Here is a 21,633-nt window from a genome sequence, read left to right on the forward strand (position 1 = left end):
TCGATGTTTTTACCCCCCCCCCCTAAAGTTTCGGCACTTAACGTGGTTGTGCACTGCCTCCAGGATCGGAGGCTTTGGAAGCTTACTGCACCTTGCCTGGTTTAGACAGCCTGTGTTGTGTGATCGGCCCACCGCTTGGCCAAGCGGCGATGGCACGTTATGGCGCCATCATGTGCCGTCACATTGATGCCCTGATGGCGTCACCAATTATGGCGTGCTCTGACGCCATGATGACGGCATACCATGACGAAATGACATGTTGATAATTTGCACTTCTCGCGTTTTCGCTAAGCGGCGTCTGCGTCGGTATGCAGCGCCGACTGAGCGCAGCCATCTCTTTCCACAGAGGTAGGAGACACGCACCAAACCGGACTACTTCGCGTAGGAGTACATGTGAAGAAGCTCCACCACAGTATCTTTCCATTCATCGCCAAGAAAAGTTGTCCGCAAGTATGGAACGGCCCAATGAAAGGACCATCCCGAGATTATGAATACGTGGTTTAGGAATTATACTTTCTCGAAGTCAGCATTTTCCGGAAATGTGCAATTCCTGATATCAACCTCACGCATTTCAAGCAGAGCGCTTTTAGTTCGCCAATAAAAAAATATTGCAACAAGCGCTCACAGTAAGTGTCCTGCTTCCCCATTGTTTTGCGCATCGTCGTTAGAACGCATTCATACGCTTCAGTTCAGTTCATTATGAGCAAGTTATATAACGAAACAATTCCGGCTGATGCCACGCACTGTGGAAATGGATGTTATGCTAAACTGTCACACGAAACTGGATACGGCGCACTGATTGGCTTTGAACATTTATTACGCGATGCATCCGCGTACTTGCGTAAAGAGAACAGCTGTGCCCCTCAGGTGGGCTTACCTTGCACCTCGAATACATTGTGATGCATATCCTGTAGTTCCGATTACGCGCAACGTCCGTACTGGAGTTCAAGCGCTGACGTCGCTTACGTCGTGGAATGGTGCATGTTGTTGCCGAGCGACCATATGACTTTCATTAGAAGTAGCGTTCCATGGAGCATTTCTGCGGGATCGAGCAATGCTGCAAGTGCCAGTGATGATGACATATAACATTAATTAAAGCGAAAGCCTTACATGCCTAATCAGTCGCGAAAATCGACCGCCGGCATCGGCGTCGGGCTATGTCGGCTTCAACACAAGCGCTGCGAAAAGCTATCATGAAATGACGTCACCATATGGCGACATTGTGACATCACATATCGAAGATCTGTGACGACATTATGACTTCATTGTGACGTCGCGCCACATCACGTCGTCATTGCATCGCATCTTCGCTTGGTGAAAGGTAGGCCGGTCACGGAGGCAGTGCAGACCAAGTGAGGAGCAGAAAGCTTGCAATGCCTCAGACCCTGAAGGCAGTGCAAAAACACGTTAGGTGCAGAAAGCACCCGCAGGGGGCGGTTGAGGATCGAAACATCGAAAGAAGAAAAAGAAGACGGGAACATCCTTCGAGTCATCTTAGGCGAAGACATAAGGCACACTGAAATTTTACGTTATGATTACACGACTACAGTGAACATTAGTGTAGTCGGCACCAGCTGAAGAAAGGCTTCACCAGTCGATATTGAGGCAACGTGAGGCAGCACTGACCAAGAGTAAGTAATGGTTAGCGAGTATTAATTAGTGACAGCGAACATTTATGCCTTGCGAGCAAGTGCTAGCCAATAACAACCGATACTTAGGCATAATAAGCCATTGCAAGCCAACACTACCTACAGCAACCTAAACTTAGCATGCGGTAGCGAACGCTGAGAGACATTTAACCAAAGACTAGCCACCGCTGTCCTACATTACCAAGCACTATAGAAATCATGAGCCAACAGTTAGCCAGCGTTAATCAAAGTGAACGCTAAAGATCGTTGGCTAACACTGTCGAGCGCTAAGTGACCGCCAGGCAGTATTATCCACCTGGTAGCCAACACTAGCTGTGCTACATGACAAAGCAGTAGCCGTGATTAGACACCAGTGGCCAGCACTTGACCAAGCTTAGTCAGGGCTTGTCAACGGCTAGCCATTGCACAAAACTAGCCAACAGGTGCAGCCAAGCTAATTTAGGCCTCTGAGACGAGTTCTGTCAGAAATGACGGTCAACAGCCTGGGCACCGTACTGTGTCCAGATGGTTGGAGGTCGCGTACTGCGCATCGGAGCGTTTCGTGAAAGACAATGTTGCGAATGGGATTTGCTGATTGCAGCTTGCAAGAGGGAGCATGGACCTACTAAAATATTTTTGTTCCTAGCACAAACGCATGACTACGGTACTGTTCTAAGTGAGCGGAAATCCAAATCAGGACGGCACGTATGATGTGCGATGCTCGCGCAGAGTCTGAACAACGAAAATCTCCCTTCAGTACCGTTTTCATATTCGTCGTATGTGCCAAAAAATTTTATCGGTACATCTCATCATGATTTGCTGGTTTTTAGTGTTGCCGAAGAGTGTAATTGATTCTGAAGGCGCCGTATAGCGCGGAGCTTGGAAATCGTTTTGAGCAATGAACGTTTCCTAAACACGAGTTTACAAAGCCTAACTTCAGCGGGGTGCTTGCATTTCGCCCCCTGGAAATGTGGCTACAATCGGAAACCAAACCCACGACCTTTTTGCACAGGGTTAAGGCGCTGTGGTTCTTTAGTTTTCATTATGGGACCAGTCGCCCTAATATAATATATGCACAGAGATTTAGTGCAATATTACAACTTTCCCACCTATATTCGCAAAGAAAAAGATGTTCCGCATGCCGAAAAGACCTGAACGTGATTTTTTTGTGTGCTTCTTCAGGAACAGAGCAAATTGGTCTGTAATATTCCTTGGTGATCGATGATGCCTTGTCCTAAAAAAGTTGGAAGTGTCGTGTACCCTTATATATTTGCGTGCTTGCTTTATATAGGCAGATACCGCAAAGCACGCCTAAGGACATGACAGTTCCACGGATGTACAAAGTTGCCGCTTTCCCTTAAATTGTCAGGCCTGTTTATTGCTTCGTGACATTGAAACATTGAGGCAGTCAGCGCATTTGCGTATCAAATTCTCTCACCTCACATTTCACACAGTACGTGACATTATCTATTATGTTAGACAGCGGAACCATTGATTCGAAAGCAATGTACACAAGAGACACTTCATGAAGCTCGACGACAAAGCATGGGCTCTGTTCCTATAGAAGCGTCATGAATTGCGATAATTTTTAATCTTCTCACGCCTCCATCTTCACTTGAACTTCTGCCATGAAGAAAACTGCCATGAAGAAAGTTCCCATTCGATGGCAAGAATGAAAAGTGAACCAAGCACTACTTCATCGAGCGACTCAACCAATAACGTGTACTGAACCTTTACCAATACCGCTAGGGGTAGCATTGGCATACAACCTATTTACAGTATATCTACGCCCAGAGGGTGACAGTCTAGCATTTAGAACAAAGTAGCCTTCCTCCTCCTTTTCTGGACAGCCGCACTGCAGATAATGTTCCGTATAAACACATTTAGCTTCCTTAAGCAGCCCTAACCTATCATAAAGAAGAGTCCTGGAGGTATGGTGAAAGTTAACTTGCCAGCATCATACTATGTGTCCCGACATGTGAGCTTGGTGCTCGCGTAGGGACATACACAAAGGCAGATGACTACACTCTGCTCTATACACAGCAGTCGACGCTGTGGAGGCAACGCAAGAAGTTCGATCGGTTGGCAAAATGTACAACTCAGCGCATCTCATAGCCACGTTTTATCGTTGTTAATGCTCGTGTGAGCAGGGTAGGGACAAACGCGTCAAGCGTCGCGACATTTCAAATGAAAAACAAGAAAAAAACAAGGAAACAGAGAACGAAGCGCTGAGAGATATTGAACAACACATTCACAGCCGTATAAAAGAGTGGATTATCGCTAAGTCACAAAAGCTTTTAGCCTATTAGTCCGCATAAAGCTGACAGAGAGATCACAGCTCCGATGCGAAAGAAGTATGAACTATTTCCTGGTACGAACGTACACACCTACTGAAAGAAGTCTCATTAGCCTCCACAACGCTGGCTGCTATGTAAGGAACCAAGTAAAGGCCAAAATGAAAACAGTGCGTGAAGGCCTGGAAATGAGCCGCATTACTCAACTGATCCTCTGCATAAATAGAAGTTTGGAAGTGCTGAGAAGCAAGTGACAGAGTGATGAGTGTTTTGTGTCCCGGCATCAGGCACTCTCGGATGCTTAGGCGGCGTTAGGTTTAACGTCACGTCATGACGACACATTCCGCGCATTCCGCTATACTCTGTGGCGGCAGCATTGCAGGGTCGGAGTTTTTTTTATTGTGCAGCGACTCGCTACGGTTCCCTGAAAACGGTTCTTGTTAGGAGCTGCGTTCCGGTTATCTCGAGCGAAAAGCACTATCTTTTTTCTGAACGAAACTTCCAGAGTTCTCCCTTCTCTTGGGAATTGAAATTCCAAACTCCCGAAACTTTGTAATTACTGTCACTCCAGTGACAGTTATTACAAAGTTCTGTTGAAATGCTAATGCATGCTTAACTGCCTAAAACTTGACTTATTTCATGGTTTGTTCTCTTGTGTAAATCGTAGCATGGATCGGGCGGACCATACATACTTCTACACATAAATGTTACGAATAAGAGTTGTTGCGTTTAATGTCACCTCTTTGCCACGTTATAGCAACCATCAAAATCATCATCATGATTATATTGTCGTCAAGCCACCTCCTCAATCGCTTATGTTTTCACAAGATTGCGTGTACTGCAAAATAGCTGCTCCTCCTGAATGCATTTTCTGCATTTCAAACACTGCTGCTCTTACCAAGAGTGACTTCAGAGATAAGGAACAGCTGAGGTCGTTCAGTTTTTTTATAACAAAGCATTCTGTGTCTCATACAAGCTGCAGAGCTTTCATCTGCTCAAGTTGGCTCTACTTGTTTATCATGTTTATTGTTGTTTATTGACGCAAAGGAGACAATCTATATGTGAAGTTCAAAAAAAATTGCAAGCCACCAACGTGAAATCCTTCAGTGGCTACAAACCATACAGCGTTTAACATTTATGGTCACCTTGTTCTTCAATGTTCATTTTCACAAACTGCCGTTGTTCCACTTCGCTTTTCGAGGCAACCAAGGTTCACGATCTCCCGGCTGCAATGTTATCCAAAGCGCGGCAGGTGTAGAGGTCCTCTTTCTAGTTTGTGCTTCCTTAGGGTCTCCGTCTCTTCTACAGCCAATAGCTTCTAGACGAAAATGCAGATCCTGACACTATATATACGGTGGTTCTGTTTTGTTCATTTCCATTCTTAATCCGCAGGCGGCTGCTCCTTTTGCTGAGTTTGCTTTTACGGTGAAGCTGCAAAGTGCGAACACGGCAACAAGAACAGAGAAGGGTGAGTGTAAGCTGACCTTCTTGACTTTGCTGCGTCCTACCCCGTCCGTCCACGAAGAGAAAAAGAACACCATGAGCTCCTCCAGGAGATCAATGACGTCACGCAATGACGTCATCAGGTAAAGTAATCATGTAGTCACAAGATGACGTCATCAAACGACATCGTGAATTGATCAGAAGTGGGCCGATCGCTGAGCCAGTAGAACACCGAGAGTGGCGCAGAAAGCATCAGTGAGTGGAACGCCTTTCGTACGCGTTTCGCCACGTCAGTCGAGTCTAGGCGCTGCGTTGGCACGGTCGTGCGTGGCAAGTGTCGGTCAACCGCATGTTTTGAGAACAGCCGAGGCGCAGCACGGTTATGTTGAACACCGAAGAGAGCAGAGACGGGAGCATGCCCCCGCCAGCTCCACTGGTCATCAACTTTAAAGAGTCGAATGGCTCGAACTTTCATAGCGAAAGCTGTTATGAGATCACAACAGCCAATTTTGGCGCCGTAGTTGTCCCTTGCCACCGCCGCCGCCCGTGTACGCAACTACTATCACGCGAAGTAAGTAAAAGTGAAATGAGATTCGAAGCCGGGCCCTCTGCGTGGTAGTCGAGCATCCTACCACAGAGCAACGCCGGTGCTTGAAACCCCGTCGTAAAAAGACCCTATACAGGCATCTTGTCTGGAAAAGCATCGCGGTAACACATGTACCATAGCACGGTAGAAGAATAAGATTACAACCAGTCGTCACAGAATGCGAATTGCGCAACGAGTGGGTCGTTGAATGCTTCCAACCCATTACAAAGGCCACAACCGTAATTCTTCATTGTCATCAGCCAGAGCACAAGGAAAGTGCATATAATGCCTTAAAGATGTGCAGCAAGCACCACGCTTCTCCGCAGAATGACGAATAATGCTATTGTGGTGGTTCCCTACTTCACAATAAATTATGATGATTTATGGTGTAGTGTGTACCTTGCAAGTGTACTTGCATTAGGCGCCCCAAGAGAGTTTACAAGGGGCTCCAGAAAGGCCACTCTTCCAGCATTCGCTGTGACTGTGCTGCGTGTTCCGCGCGGGCCTAGCGATTGTTTGAAATGCGCAGCATTTCTTAGCGAACCCAAGGCACTTTCAGCGTTTCTCTTCGTCCGTCCGTCCGTCCGTCCGTCCGTCCGTCCGTCCGTCCGTCCGTCCGTCCGTCCGTCCGTCCGTCCGTCCGTCCGTCCGTCCGTCCGTCCGTCCGTCCGTCCGTCCGTCCGTCCATCCATCCATCCGTCCATCCATCCATCCATCCATCCGTCCGTCCGTCCGTCCGTCCGTCCGTCCGTCCGTCCATCCATCCATCCATCCATCCATCTAGCCCTTACGTCATGGTGACCCTCTCCTCCAGGTACGTGCGGCAAAACCCGTGTACCACGGGTGACGAAAGGCTGGTATGCGTCACATGAGACTGACAGTTTATATACGCCCAGGAACGGCGAGAACAGATATTAGCAATTCAAAAGCGTAAGAAAAAACAGACATTGGCAGCGTTGACCCGACCAATGCAAAGAATAAAAAGAAGGATCCCAGAAGAAATCGAATCCAAGCATTCTGCGTGGCAGTCAGGTATTCTACCACAGAGCCACGCGGCCTCTTGAAATTGCTTTGGAAAAAATACTCTATGCGGGGGTAATGCCGGTGCGACGTCACTTGTGGTTGCAGGGCTGGCTACCTATCTAATTTTATAACAAAGCAATAAACATCACATATGTATTTCTTTGATACAGGCGTCGTGCCTGCTTAACGTCAGTTGTGGTTCCAGTGCTGGCTCCGCTTTTATAGTAGTCTAATAAACATTACATTTGCATTCCTGCAATACAGCAAGCTATATTCAAGCCTTACTCCACCTCGGAAGAATACGGTAACAAAAGTTACGTGTGATATTCATATCATCGCACCGTAAATTGCACTTCGTTACGACAATACTGCCGCATGTCAGACTATAAGTTACTCTTTAAACACCAGTGTAGTCGACGTGCCTAGTAAGGCCACGATGTGCACACAACTACTACGCTTACTAAAGCACGTCAATCCACCTCGTAACGCTTGGCTCAAAGCCAAAAAAAAGGTAGCATAGAGAGCCGCTCGCTGAGTGTTTCGCATGAAACCGATTCCCACAAGGCCTGAGATCTGTCCATTTTAGGGGCGAAGCACCTTAGGGCAGAGCGTTGTACACCCCGCGTCTAGCGTAGCTCTGGTTTACACGGAGTCCGCTAGGGGCGCTGCGGGAGCAGCGCTCACACCCGGCGCATGCTCTGGTTTGAATGGAGACCGCTAGGGGCGCGTTATGCTGTCAGATGCATTTCATATGACCATAAACATCGAACAACAACCAGGGGGACGTATATAAACCTCGTCTTCGCTAACTTCAGATTAGATGCCATTCAAGAACCCCTGGCTCTTCATTTCACCGATCACAGACCGGTCCTAATGAAGGGGAAACGAAGTTCGCACCTCAACACCATATAAGCCTTATGACGTCAATAAAACATTGCAATACTGAACACACGTGTTTGTCATGCATTTGCATGCTCGAATGGGCAATATACGGGGGATTCACAGTTAGCCGAATGATTCCCGGTGCTTCGTCCACTCATGCATATCAACTTCGTGGATATGCATGAAAGTTTTTAGGCGCGAACCTCCTCTTAGTCTAACCTTGTCACGCGTCCGGCGTAAGGCATAACCGGCAGTGTCTCCCGAACAGTATCTCCCATCACCGAACCTTTGCAAACTGCCCCCTACTTCGTCTTTGCAAACATCCCACTATGACCCATCACCGATCCATTACTTGACCGACCATAAAGCCGTTATGTTGAAGGTGGAACGGAAGCCACCTTTGCAAACTGCCCACTACTTCGTCTTTGCAAACATCTCACTACGACCCATCACTGATCCATCACTTCACCGACCATAAAGCCGTTATAACGAAGGGGGAACGGAAGCAACGTCTAGCTACCACTTACGATTAATAAAACATCTTGTATAAATATATACAGCGTTTGTCACGTCTTAGATGATGTATTGGGCTATCGCTTTGATTACTGCTCGGAGAAACCACTGACGATTTCACGGTGTAACCATGATTACTTCAGGAGCTTCGCCCAAGCTCGTCATTATTCACTCGTGGGTATACTGTGAATTTTTTTCGTATTATTATTCTGAGTTTTCTGCATCTTTTGAATGTCTAGCCGGGGACGTGCACTGTGCCACCTGGCGACTTTACATCGAATAGACATCTTCGAATTAAAGCTTATTCAATGGAAACACCCATAGGACAGGTTGGCATCTATCCAGCAGTACATAGCAAATTGCACCCGCAAAATTAACTGGAGCCCAGAAATTCCGCCTGTTGAACTGCACTAATCAGCATCCTCTCACCATCATGTCTCCAAATCGTTGCTCTTTTAAACACTTTCCTGCCTTAAGAAATCTAGCAAGCACATGCATATAGCACCTCGTAGGTAATTAACACCGCTGCATGCAACAAGGAACAGGAGTTCAACAGACACCGAGTTCGGCTATGGTGTATTTCCATCTTTGAGTTTGTCTGTTCAGCGGGCCAGCCGGGCGCGTGACCCAGTCGCGTTCTGCAGGACCCAATAAACTTATTTTCCTTCCTTCCTTCCTTTGAGTTCGTCTGTTTACCACATATAGTTTCACCGTGAGTGGCCGGGACGGAGTTGCCTTGTTAGAAAAGGAGGTTGTTTTTCTATCAGAATGATTGCACGCACAATGAGCTTGCTTTTTGGTGATGGTTCTGTTAGTTTTTATCTTCCAGTTGTCATGTTTTGTTTCTTCTTTTCGGTTTCAACTGTGCAGGTATATAGTGCGTGGTTTGACGAATAAACTTTTGTTGTAAATCAGCGCTGTTGTATGTGTCCTTCTCTGCCTGCTCTTTCGTCTTTCCCGCTGTTTCCCTCCAAGATGTCGTACCAACTCATCCAAGCAACCACTTTAACGAAAAAAAATGCTGCACTCAAAGAGCTTGACAAGCCCCACGTCCACATGTTCAGTGTAGCGGCAACACGGCAAAAACAAAATACATCTCAAGACAATGCGAACGAGTCATACACATGCTATATATTGAAAAACAGAAAACTGTCATACAAAGAGAGAAATACTCCGAATATCTCAAAAAGCAAGCTTCTAGAGACGCAGTTCCTTTTCTGATGGAGTACGAGCGCAGAATTCAATCGTTTCGAGCCTCCCTCTGGCAACATGTCACCGAACTCTAGAAGCAACATCTCATCCCATGGATATTTGATGAGCTCCTGAAGACAGCGCGTAGAAGGGAAGGGCATCGCGTGCATGCAAACAGAGCGGGCGGAGCCGTGTTTCCATGGGTTGCCACATCGCGCTTCACGAAGGCAACAGGAACTGGGGTTCATGCTCTTTCTGTAAACAATTTGCATACCTTTCATGTCTCTCACTAGGCAAAATGAAAGTAACCAAAATTGCCTGTACAAAAATCAGGACGCCTTTCTTAAGTGAATCAATGGCGGTTACATTTTGCTCGATCGATTCGGTCGTCTACCCCTTGCGATGATATTCTTACCAATTCTACCTCGTATACAGCAAGAGATGCAAAATCCCTGAACAGGGGATGTCACTGGAGGCAGTATTCCGACAAGCAAACTTCTCTTTGTCAAGGCAGCAAACTCTTTCCTTAGCCACGTGGATATGCACTCCTTCATTCCGCTCTCCACTGACCCAAGGAAAGGAGGAGAAGAGAGCAAATGCGACAAAGAGGGGCGGGGGCGGGAGTGAGACAAAAATTCACGTTTTTTTCCTCGAACCAGTGTTACGAGCAATGCCCGGTACTACACCGACGTCCTGGAACTCTAGTGCAGGAATCCTCTGGCGTCGACTGCCTTCTTCGGCCTGGCGACGAGTTGTCGCTGGTCTTCCAGGCCCTCAAGGGTGAGCTTGGCCTTCCACATTGCGGTTAGGTGGTCATCGTTCGTTTGTGCCTATTTCCCAGTTGTCGCCGGTTGGATATTGGGGCTTGCATGACGCTAGCATTCAAGGAGGACGTGTGACAGGGTCTCCGGTACGTTACAGACGGGCACATGCAACTATGTTTAGCTATGCACATGTAGCTATGGGTAGAGGCGGTGCATAAATTAGGTAGATAAGGAAAAAAAAAGCACAGTGTGGGCTATTCAGGTAGTTTGGCGCGTCAAATCGGGATATCCCGTGTTGAAAAATTTTTAAGCTCTTCAAGCTTGCGTCTTTCCCTGAACTTCTGCTCGTATACAGCAAGTTATAGAAAGATAGAAAGTTTATCGCACGTTTGTCAGTTCCCCGAAGCATTCCCTTAGCGATTGTCACTTTTGGGAGTGCTTCTAGAGCAATTTGGCACACGAAGCACACGAAGAATAAAAGATATGAAGTTTGTTTTAGGTGGCTTGGACCTCACGCTGAGGAGGACATTATCTGGAAACCAGGTTTGGATTCCTGATATTCGTATTGCACAAATTCAACAACTTTTACGAAGTCCTAAAATTCAATTTTTTATTCAGCGTAAACCAGTTCGCTTAAGTGTACATATTACAACCGAGATCGAATACTCAAAAACTGTTGCGTTGATTGCATTTCATTAGGAGCTCAATTACGATGGCCGCATTCGTATGCTTTCTTTAATCAGGAAATAAGAAATACATGTCCCAAACTCGCAAGAACATGCAAAAAAAAAAGAAAAGAAAAGCTTAAGTTGACAGTTGTCGGCTCGTGACCTGCACTCCTACCCTTACACTATATGATTCGTTAGAACGAGGAGACGAATGTCCGCTACAATACCATAATGCCAAACCCAACAGTCAATTGTAGCGCTGATGACGGCCGGTTGCGAAACCAACCTGCTTTGTTCCCAAAGAAGTTGCCCGCCTTCCTTCCCTAGGCGGTTTTTCTCGCACACTTCCTAGCCTTTCAACTCTTTGGCTCTGTCTGAGAAGGCCTCCCATTGGCATCCCCCCCATATTTCCTGATCTCGACTTCAATTTTCTTTTTTTCCGGCTATCTTCAGCACTGTATTACTTACACTCGTGTGGTCGTCAACACGCCCTGGCGGTAACGCGGCCGCTATTGTGTGGTCGCTGCCATAGAACTCTGCAGAAACGGGTGCTTGGGCGAGTTTGTTCAAACTCTGGAAAGGTAAAACATAGCGAAGAAGACGCAACACGCAGACGGAAGCACAGATACAGCGCTCAATAAAGAATTCCGCCGCTCGCAAGCCATCGCTCCATCACCGGAGGGCAAAACGAGCAACACGCAACGCTACTCCGCATGCAAAAGCATCCTCGGCTTTGCATTCCGACGCCTTCGTACGGATGGATGGATGGATGGATGCTATGAGCGTCCCCTTTATAACGGGGCGGTGACATGTCTGCCACCAGGCTCGAAGGTGAAAAAAAGAAAGAAAAAAAAACTTCCTTGTTTCATGTTGTCCTAATGCCTTATCTACATTGATTAAATCTACGTTATTATACCAAAAAATATAAATTCACGGTCCATCTCTCTGCCTCTTAAGGCAGAATGACCTTTTTTTTTCCCAGTTATTTATTTTTGTACTTTATCTCTACTTTTCTGCCACCAATACTCTAACCGTCTCTTACTTATTTCTATCGCGGACGTGTTCAGCTTTCCATTGTTGTCCCTAAAACCCAAGGCTTCATGTAGACTCGTGCCCACACGTATACCTGGGTGAATATCGCCACATTCAATCAGTACATGTTCCATCGTTTCCTTAGTTCCCCCGCAGCATGTACATTGTTCTTCTTCGTTACTGAATTTCGCTTTATAACTACGCGTTCTAAGGCAGCCCGACCTTGCTTCAAACAGTAAAGCGCTTCCCCTTGAATTATCATAAAACCTTTCCCTCCTTATTTCGTTTTTTCCTTTTCGGTAGTTACTCAGAGCCGGCTTCTTTTCCATCGCTGTCATCCAATAAGTCCTCTCCGCCTCTCTGACCTTCCGCTTAATGCTCCTTGTTGTCATATCGCCCGCACTGCCAGCCGTATATTTACTGGTGAGCCTCCTAGTTCTTTTTATCCACTGCGTGTCAACGCTTTTTCTATACAAATACCTGAAAACCTTCTCTGCCCATCTACTCTCCTTCATTTTCCTCAGCCTCTCTTCGAATCTCATTTTGCTCTGCGCTTCCCTCACTTCAAAGCCTGTCCATCCCATATCACCCTTTACCGCCTCATTTGTCGTCTTCCCGTGAGCGCCCAACGCGAGGCGGCCCACCGTCCTTTGATTTACATCCATTCCTGATTGCACCTCTGACTTCATGCACACCACTGAGTTCCCAAATGTAAGCCCCGGAATCATCACACCCTTCCACAGCCCTCGAAGCACCTCGTACCTATTGTATCCCCATAAAGCTCTGTGCTTCATAATTGCAGCATTCCTCTTTCCCTTTGCTACCGATGCTTTCTCTTGTACTTCCATATATCTATCCCCCTCATTTACCCATGGGCACCCTATACGCAGCGCCTCGCTTTGTGCCTTACCGCATTACGGGTGAGCTCGACTTTTCCGCGCTTTTCTCCGTTCTTATCAAACCTCGAGAATGCGGGAGCGCTGGTTCTCTTACTCTTTCCCTTCTTCCTCTCTCTCTCTGTACTCTCTTGTTTACTTGCGATGCGCGCGTGTAGGCGCTGGAATTCCGCTACCACAGCGGCGACAGTAATGACCAGCGTAGTGTGAGCCTAGATGGCACGTGTGACGAACAAAAGGGGTGCGTTCGAAGAGCTGACGAGCGCAGTCGGGCTCGTCCCGACCTACGTTCATTGCGAGGTGGAAAGCCTGTTGACAAGCGAGCTTTTCATGCTCGGGTCGACCCGAGCATGTAGGTCGAGGCCGGCTTGCTGGGGGTGTAAGGAGGGGTTTCTATAGCAATGTGTCTGCTTTTGCTTAGAAAAAATGCGCTTATCAAGCAAGAAAAAGTGGGTTTCCTTGTTACGTCACCGTTAGGAGCCAGGTATGATGGACTGTCATCAAATGTGCAAAATCCGCGCAACATTTTAATTCCAAGGCACTCGTTCTTGCATTCCAACGCAGAAAATCAAGTAATATGTGGTTTCGAGAATGTTCCAGTAATTAATTGTAATGAGCGTGGAATTAAATGTTTAATTATTCTGAGGTCAGTCATTTTTTTTTCAGTTTTGCGTGCAAAGAACGAAATAACGGGCTCAAAATGCATGCGTAATTTTTTTTTTGTGTTGTACCTAATTTGATGAAAGAAAGATAATATGTTTGACCTTGTGGCTGGTATGCGGCACGTCCAACGGCCCGTCGAACATCGCATTGCCTTCATCAAACTGCCTTCACGACACTCTACAGCGCCTGTTTGTGTCACGTGTCATTCTTCGTTCTCGTGATGCCTCATGATGTCATACCAACGAGCCCAAAGCACTACGGATCGGCTACAGTCGTACGCAGCACATTGAGCTTATGTCAAGACACACTGGCTAATGCGAAGGTTTAATTCATCCTATGCGCAATGCATTTCGCTCGTTCTTGGCCACTATTCCAAAGAACTGGGAAGTAGAAGGTGTTTCCACACATGTGGACACTGCGCCTCAAGGGAGTAGGCTAAATACTTATATTCGTATTTTTTTATTTCGAGGATTTCAAAACTTCAGGTCATTAAATCAGTTCGTCCTGCTTAGTGAGAAGACTGAGAAAAATAAAACCAATCTGGTCTAGACCCGGAAATCTCGACTTCGACTTCGCACGGCATGATGCGACACCTAAGAGTTCGCGATGCGAAATGTAGGGCGATCACACCTAGGCGATTAACCGGAGTGCGCCATCTTCAGCGATCGACTGTAAGAATAGATCCTTCCTCTAATAACCTTGGCGCTGGCGCATCTCTCGTAATGCAAGATCCTGTGGCACGACGCTGTGGGCGTATATAACACTGACATGTTCGTTTATAAGTCATAGTGACTAAATGCAGTTGGCGACCGCAAAATTTTTCAGTGAATTTCGCATGAATTCGGTGTTTCAGCAGACGTTGCTCACGATAGTAAGTAAGCAACACAACACTATGCTACAACAGCTAAAATGAATAAGCAAATATATATATATTTAAATGTCGATGCCATAAAGACCCTGTTTGAGCATTTAAAAACGATCGACATCTGATTCAGAACTGATTTATTTCAGCGGCAAAACCATTTTTTATTACAAAGAAGAAGCAATGGTTTGTAGTGAAGTTTACCGCCTCGCTTTTCCTAAGTAGAGTCTTAGGTGAAGCGCTTGATGTGGATTGTGTGACCACCGACAAATAGGTCTCCTTAGCCAATGCTTTGTCCCGAACTCTCTGGTCCATTTGTGTGCTTGACAGTCTGAATCAGCCCGTTTGTGTATTTCAGAAATTCTTCACGACGACTAAAGGGTAGATTTGCCATAATAGTTCTGCCTTAGGAAAACATTGTCCTCCGCTTCGCTATGGTCCCGAGATTGCGGTCAGCATTTTTGAAACTGATAAGCTCTGATTTATAGTCTTTGGCTTCGTGGAAAAGTTGAATACAGGCTGGCACGCCAAGCACTTAAGGAGATGACTTTATATCTTGTCCTGAAGCGCTTTGTTCGAGTTACAAGATGATGAACTGCACAAAAAGTAATGGATGTTCAGGGACCATGGTAATCGTTATATATGAAGAAGACGATGACTCTTTCTGATGGAAATCCAGAAAAGGCAGAAGTTCAGGAGAAGAAAGCTAGAAGAGATGAAAAATTCTTGAACACGTTTTAGTGAAACCCTGGATTCAAGAAATGTTCATCTCTTTCTGGTGAAGCAGCATCAATGGAAATAGCTATGACGTCCTTTCGTGCTCTGTTGTCAGGGAATGCCAAGCAGACTGCGTGTAGAATGGCTGCTTCATCTCTCGGTTTTGAGGTGAAGCTGTCGTGAGCGGGTGCTTTGAAATATCGGATAAAACCAACTTATTATACGTATTACTTATATCTATTTACTCCTGTATTTCCTACTCTATATCTATCTACTCCTGTATTTCCTACTAAGGCAATGTCCTTCATTCAAACATAGAGAGAGAGAGAGAGAGGTTTATTTATAGAAAGGCAGAGAGGTCGGCCTGAGCGATAGATTCAAACATAAATGCGTAAAGAACATGCGGGTTCCTTTTATACTGCGACGTGTCCCCATTCCACCCAATTCTGGGATATTGTTCATTATTTCACAATAACTGGTGTCACATTGAGCGGTGTCGCTCTTAGTGAAATTCTCAACTGTGCACTAAAGGCACAGCTGAAAAGTGGGACTTACAGTGTAATGAATTTAAGTGACAGCTCCGAAAATTAGAGAATGAAATACGAAGTATACATACAGGATGGGTCTAGAATAGAGATTGAGGGTCGATATTCGTAAGGCAAGCAGTTCTAGTTCACTGTCAGAATTTGAAGAACTTCGTAAATCCTGTTTTTAGGTATCTAGAGCAAGTCGTAATAATAATAATAATAATAATAATAATAATAATAATAATAATAATAATAATAATAATAATAATAATAATAATAATAATAATAATGACAATACTGCATTTTGGGTGATCTCCTTTCCTTCGTATTTCCCATTTACCATTCCCTTTCGTATTGAAAATTCGGCACGCCTTTTTTTCATTTACTTCCAATCATTTTAACACGGTGGGTGATCTTTCTGAGGAGCACTGAGAGGCAGTGCTCCGACTCTGACAAAAACATGCGCTGAAATAGCGAATTCATTTCCATTCATGTCGATATTACGTCTCGTCGTTCGCACAGGATCTTCGCTTTCGACTCACACACTGTCGTAAGCACTCTTCGTCAGAATGGCTAGTCATTCATTTTAGTCGCGGACTTGGCTTTGGATGCCTCGCAGTGTGACAAGACATATAAATATGAGAGCGCGAATGGGCGGCATAGAATAGAATTGCTGATCGGGCGAGTTGGCCATCCAGCGTGTATTAGCGCGGTGCATAAAAGAAAGGAACATGACACAGACGTAGGGATAAGTAGGCGCTATCTCTAAATCTGAGTCGTGTTGCTTTTTTTTTATGTACGGCGCACACACATGCTACGTTCAAGGCATAGAACAGAATCTGTTCGGGCTCCTCTTTACAGATGGTGCCGCAATCGTTGTTGATACGAATGTACGATGTCGTGCTTTCCAATGAAACGACTTTCGTACGCAGGTTTGCCTTTGTGACTCTAAAGGGAGTTTAATGAGGCCCGAAAGACCAGGATACTCACCAGTTTGCTACCCTGCACTGCGTAAGATGTAAAATCTAATCCAAAGGCACGAAAGCAATAAGGTCGCAGAGAGGCAGTAAATATGAATACTAAACTTGGCGCCAAAAACACTACCATGCAGAAACAGAAAGAAACAAACAGACAAGACTGGCGCTCACTTGCGACTGTTTATTTATTGAAGAATACGGGCATATTAGTCCACTTTCGTAAGCGCAGGCGCAGCGTTCGTGTGCCTTCAACGGTCGAATTAACAAGTACTTCACAGATAACGCACGTTGGTTAGGTAGGTGAAGGCACACAAAGTATGGAAAGACAGGGTAAAAGCACCGCGAGCGTTGAATTGTCCATTAAATAAAAATTACACAGGACGAATAAAAATTACAGCGTCTCTTATGAATTCACTTAAGACAACTCGAAAGCGAAAGCCATCTTCTTTTTCTTATCACTCGATGTATTGATCCAGCCCCGCCACCCAGCGAAAACTTTACGCACCTAAAGGGGTTCTGCACTGCCTCCAAGATCGGAGGCTTTGGAAGCTTCCTGCACTTCGCCTGGTTTTGCACTGCCTCCGTGACCGGCCCACCTTTGACCAAGCGAAGATGTCATGTGATGACGTCCTAATGTGACTTGAGGGGACGAGACTTCGTAGCGACGTCGTGATGACGTTACATATTTTGGGTGATTATTGACTATGATAACGTGATGACGTCATGATTTTTCGCATCACTCGTTTTCGTGCCGACGGCACAGGACGCCAATCAATTTTGGAATTTGATGAGGCGTTTAAGGCTTTTGCCTTAATACAGCAGGTGTATCACACATTCTCCTGAATCTTACGCGTCTTTTTTCTCAGGGTTTCTTTTTTTGGTGAAAAGGAGGAACAGCTTCCGACTGCATAAGACTACATTATGTTTATTGTTTAGTTTGAGCGGCAGCATACTTAAAGCGAACAGTACTTTATTATTAGTGCAGTTACTCTTTTTAACGCACCCTTAATAAAGCTTATTTTTCATCAACGAACCCATTACCATAGGCGTGAGAAGGGTTCTCTATTACGGGGGACAAAGTCTCACCGCAGCCCCTCCCCCCTTTCCCCCTATTGGTTGGGTTTGAAAGAAAACAAGCTCCTCAGTGGAGGCAAAGATGAAAATGAGGCGGTGACGTGCCTCCGACAACGGTCTGCCTATGGTCCCCGGCTTTCCAGGGGTAAAACCTGGAGGTAAACAGCTCTTGAAAAGCAATATGACTGGTGCTCGGCCGCCATTATGATCAATAACCTGCATGGCCATAACCCTGCCCTTTCAACAATGACGGGACAAAACATGTGCATCTTAGGAAGGGCAACAGAACAAACACAGAAGAAATAGGCACGTGAACAGGACTAGCGCCCGTCCTGTTTACGTGTCTCTTTCTTCTGTCATAATGGTATTTAGCGCAAACAGTAGACAAAGGACAAAGGAGAGGACGTGGACGCAGCGACTGACTTGTTCCAACTCGCCCAACAAGCAACGTTGTTGAGTCTCTTTCTTCTGTGCTTGTTCTGTTGTGCTTGCTAAGATGTACTTGTTCTACACCCACCAGCTAGCCCAAACTTCTGCGGCGGACAGGAGAGCCCCACCAGAGTAAAGGTATGGGGACGACTTGATGCTCCCCTCAAAAGATTATGGGAGCGGCTGCCCCCCGCCCCCCTCCTGCGCACGCCTATGCCCATGACAACGGCCTTTGTTTGCCCTCCAGATTTCCGTGCCGGAGATGGCGCGGCATTCTTTGACGGGTTGCCAGACGCGAGGGAAGCACATAGAGGTCACCTGGAGATAAGGAACACATTTCTGGCGACGGGAGTTGTAGATTCCAGGCTAGGGAAAACGCTCGCTTTGCTTCTTTTTAGGGACGTCAGGGAAACATACTGGAATGTAGGGAATGAGTGCAGGCTCTGCTGCTATGCGGTCAGTGCGGCGAGTGTCGCGAGCGCCCTCTACGACGCTGTTCATATTCAAATCAAATGGGGAGAAGAATGCAGGGCAATTACGGGCCGGCACGCGATACAACCCTTCACATACCCATCCTACTGGGCCGTCGTACTTGGGAATTCGCACCCAAATTCCCGCACTTGTCACTGCTCCAGGCTCGAGCAAATGTTGCATCGCTTCTTTCAGGTTTTGTTTTTCTTCTCGAACACGTGTTAGTTTATGCCTAAGCACCATATCTACTATCGCAGAGCGGCCAGCAGTTCCATCCTGTGCTGTAAACAGCAGTTATCTTGTGCAAGTGTGCTGTTCCCCCCCTCTAGCGTTTTCCTTCCTATTCTGCTATTCCCCTATTATTCTATCGCGCTTGCCACCTCCCCTCATAACTTTAGAATATTGAGCCGAGTACTTCGTTAGTCAGCTAGAGCGGCTTTGTCATGTTCAGGTATTTACGCTGATCGAAGGATATGAAGTGGCAGCAGGTCAATACTATTTAAAAGTAAATAGTGCGAAAATGGGACGGTGAGCAGGAATCCAACAACACAAGCGCTGACGAACAACTATGGGAAGTTTATTACAGTGAAAAACACATACGCGATAAATAGGAACTAAAAAAAACATAAGACTGCCACACGATCACGGTGAAGAAGAAACAGCCATGATGTCCGCCTGGTGTTTAGATAACACCATTAACCTGGCAAATACGCGATCTCCTTTTGAAGAAGTGCGATTGACGTCTAGCTTGCGCCCGTGTTCTCTCTTTTATTGATCATGAAGTCTTCATAGATTTTGTGCTCAACCCGATTTGGATATCGCATGAAAACCCCACAGTCTTTAATGAGCGGAGCACAGCCACACGGTGAACAATACGCTGCCAAGGCGGTGCTTTTCGACGGCCTAACAGGGGCGTAGAAAGGGGGGGGGGGCTTGGGGGGGTTCAAACGCCCCCGAAATTTTTCAGTTTTGCTTGCGTATATATACACGCACACATACACACGCACACAAGAACATACATAAAGTATGGTTGAACCCCCCCCCCCCCCGAAAAAAATTTCTGGCTACGCCCCTGCGGTCTAATATTGTTCACATGCTCTCAATAGTATTTGTTATACTGCCTGCAATACCATTTGTTTCCTTACCGTTACAAAATGAGTTGTTGAAATCGAGAGAATGCAAGCTACACTTTTCTTACATGTCTAACACATTTTACGTATTTTACAAAATATATGTACTGTCTGGTGCTCTTTCTGTCTACTCAATTTTTTAAATGCGAATGCATTTCGTAGTCGGGCTATGTGAGGCGTGCGGCGTTGTCCGCGGCGCCCTCTCCCATAGGAACAGCTGCGGGCGCACGCGCTTATCCTCGCCCCTAGCAACCGGAGCATGTGGTGCGAGAGAGTGTAGGAGAGGGTAGGTGCAGTGCTTCGCCGCTCCTTCTCTCGCCGTTCGTCTCTCTCCTCCCTGCGCCCCACTCTCCCGTTCGTTCGCGCCTCACTCTCGACCGTTCGCTGGCTGGGCGCCTCTCAAGAACATCCGGAAATGTGTGCTCGAGACGCCGCTGTAAAACGCCAGCGCCGAGCCGAGAACGCTGGCGCCCCACTCTCCCGTCCGCTCGCGCCTCACTCTCGACCGTTCGCTGGCTGGGCGCCTCTCAAGGCGAAGGCAGAAGTCGGTGAAGGCGAATGTCTGACGGCAACGGTACCCACCCTCGACGCAAGAAATGCATTCGCATTTCCTCACGATTCCCTTCGGGAAGGTGGGGGCATTTTTTTCCCCTTAACCTATGAGCCAACGCCATTGGCAGCTGTGCAGCAACCAGCCCAACAATCCAGGATGCGAAGGAAGGCGAGTAAATATGGAAAATTTTACAGCGCACAAACAAGATACAAAGACGCCAGTAAAGGAGACAAACAAGGAGAAATTCCTTAAAATAACATAGTCAAAACCAATTTCGCACTACACTTCAAGGTCTCCCAATAAAGAGCATAAAATGTACACAATTTTGCGAAGCAAGGGATTACGGGCGATTATGATATGCATTTAAGTGATTTGAAAGTGAACATGAATATGCAAAGTGACGTTTAGAAAGAAACAACGGTGGGTGTATTCATGTCCAAGACATTCATGTCAAATGAAAGTTTGTAACCCTGAAATATCTGTCTCGAATGAAACAGCTATGTATTTATCTCCTACATATTTTGTTAGCGCACATTTTATGTTTTGAGCGTTCGTTAACTAGTATTTCACTTTTTTCTGCGTTTAAAGCAAGAGACCCGACTTTCCGTAACTACACATATCCCATTAAGTCCTAGCTGGACATGTTTGAACCGTGCAAGCGGTCGCTAAACCTTCAAAGCTGTTCAATTGCGCTGCCTCGTTTTCACTGACCTGAGGCGTGTAAGATTCGTGTTTCCTTCTAGCAAACCATATGCCTTGAAGTATATAGCAACAGGAAAAACTGACGCTGTGGATATCCTCTGGCAGAGTGGATTTGAAGCTTTGGCGCAGTCGACAAAACGACGGTCCATCTCCTATGTAAACATATGTACTGAATACTTTAGATGGAATCCTTGCTGCGCTACGTGAAGGAGTTGGTATTTTTCTCTAGTTACGCGTCTTTACGGCTTTCTTTCAATTATCGACATACTACTCAAACGAACCTTGAGGCTGTGTTTCCACCATCGATGACATTACTTTGGACACTGAGCTTCATTGGGCGGCCTTTTCGTTTCTGTAAGTCCTAGCCTTCCTGCAAACTAGTTTCATTCATTCATTTATAAAGTATTTTATTTACACGAGAAGGCGGAATGTAAAGAATGGTTATGGTCAACCAACCAAGGACCACCACACGCGTTATCTTTAAGGTCCGTGGCTTTCACAAACAACGTGTCTTGCCTGCTTGCTTGCTTGCTTGCTTGGCCACTCCTTTTCACTGCATTGGTCTCCAGAGCCACCTTGCAGACGTTAGGCATTGTTATAATGGTTGG

Source organism: Rhipicephalus sanguineus, chromosome 7 (genome assembly GCF_013339695.2).
Source record: "Rhipicephalus sanguineus isolate Rsan-2018 chromosome 7, BIME_Rsan_1.4, whole genome shotgun sequence".
NCBI classification, from domain to species: Eukaryota; Metazoa; Arthropoda; class Arachnida; order Ixodida; family Ixodidae; genus Rhipicephalus; species Rhipicephalus sanguineus.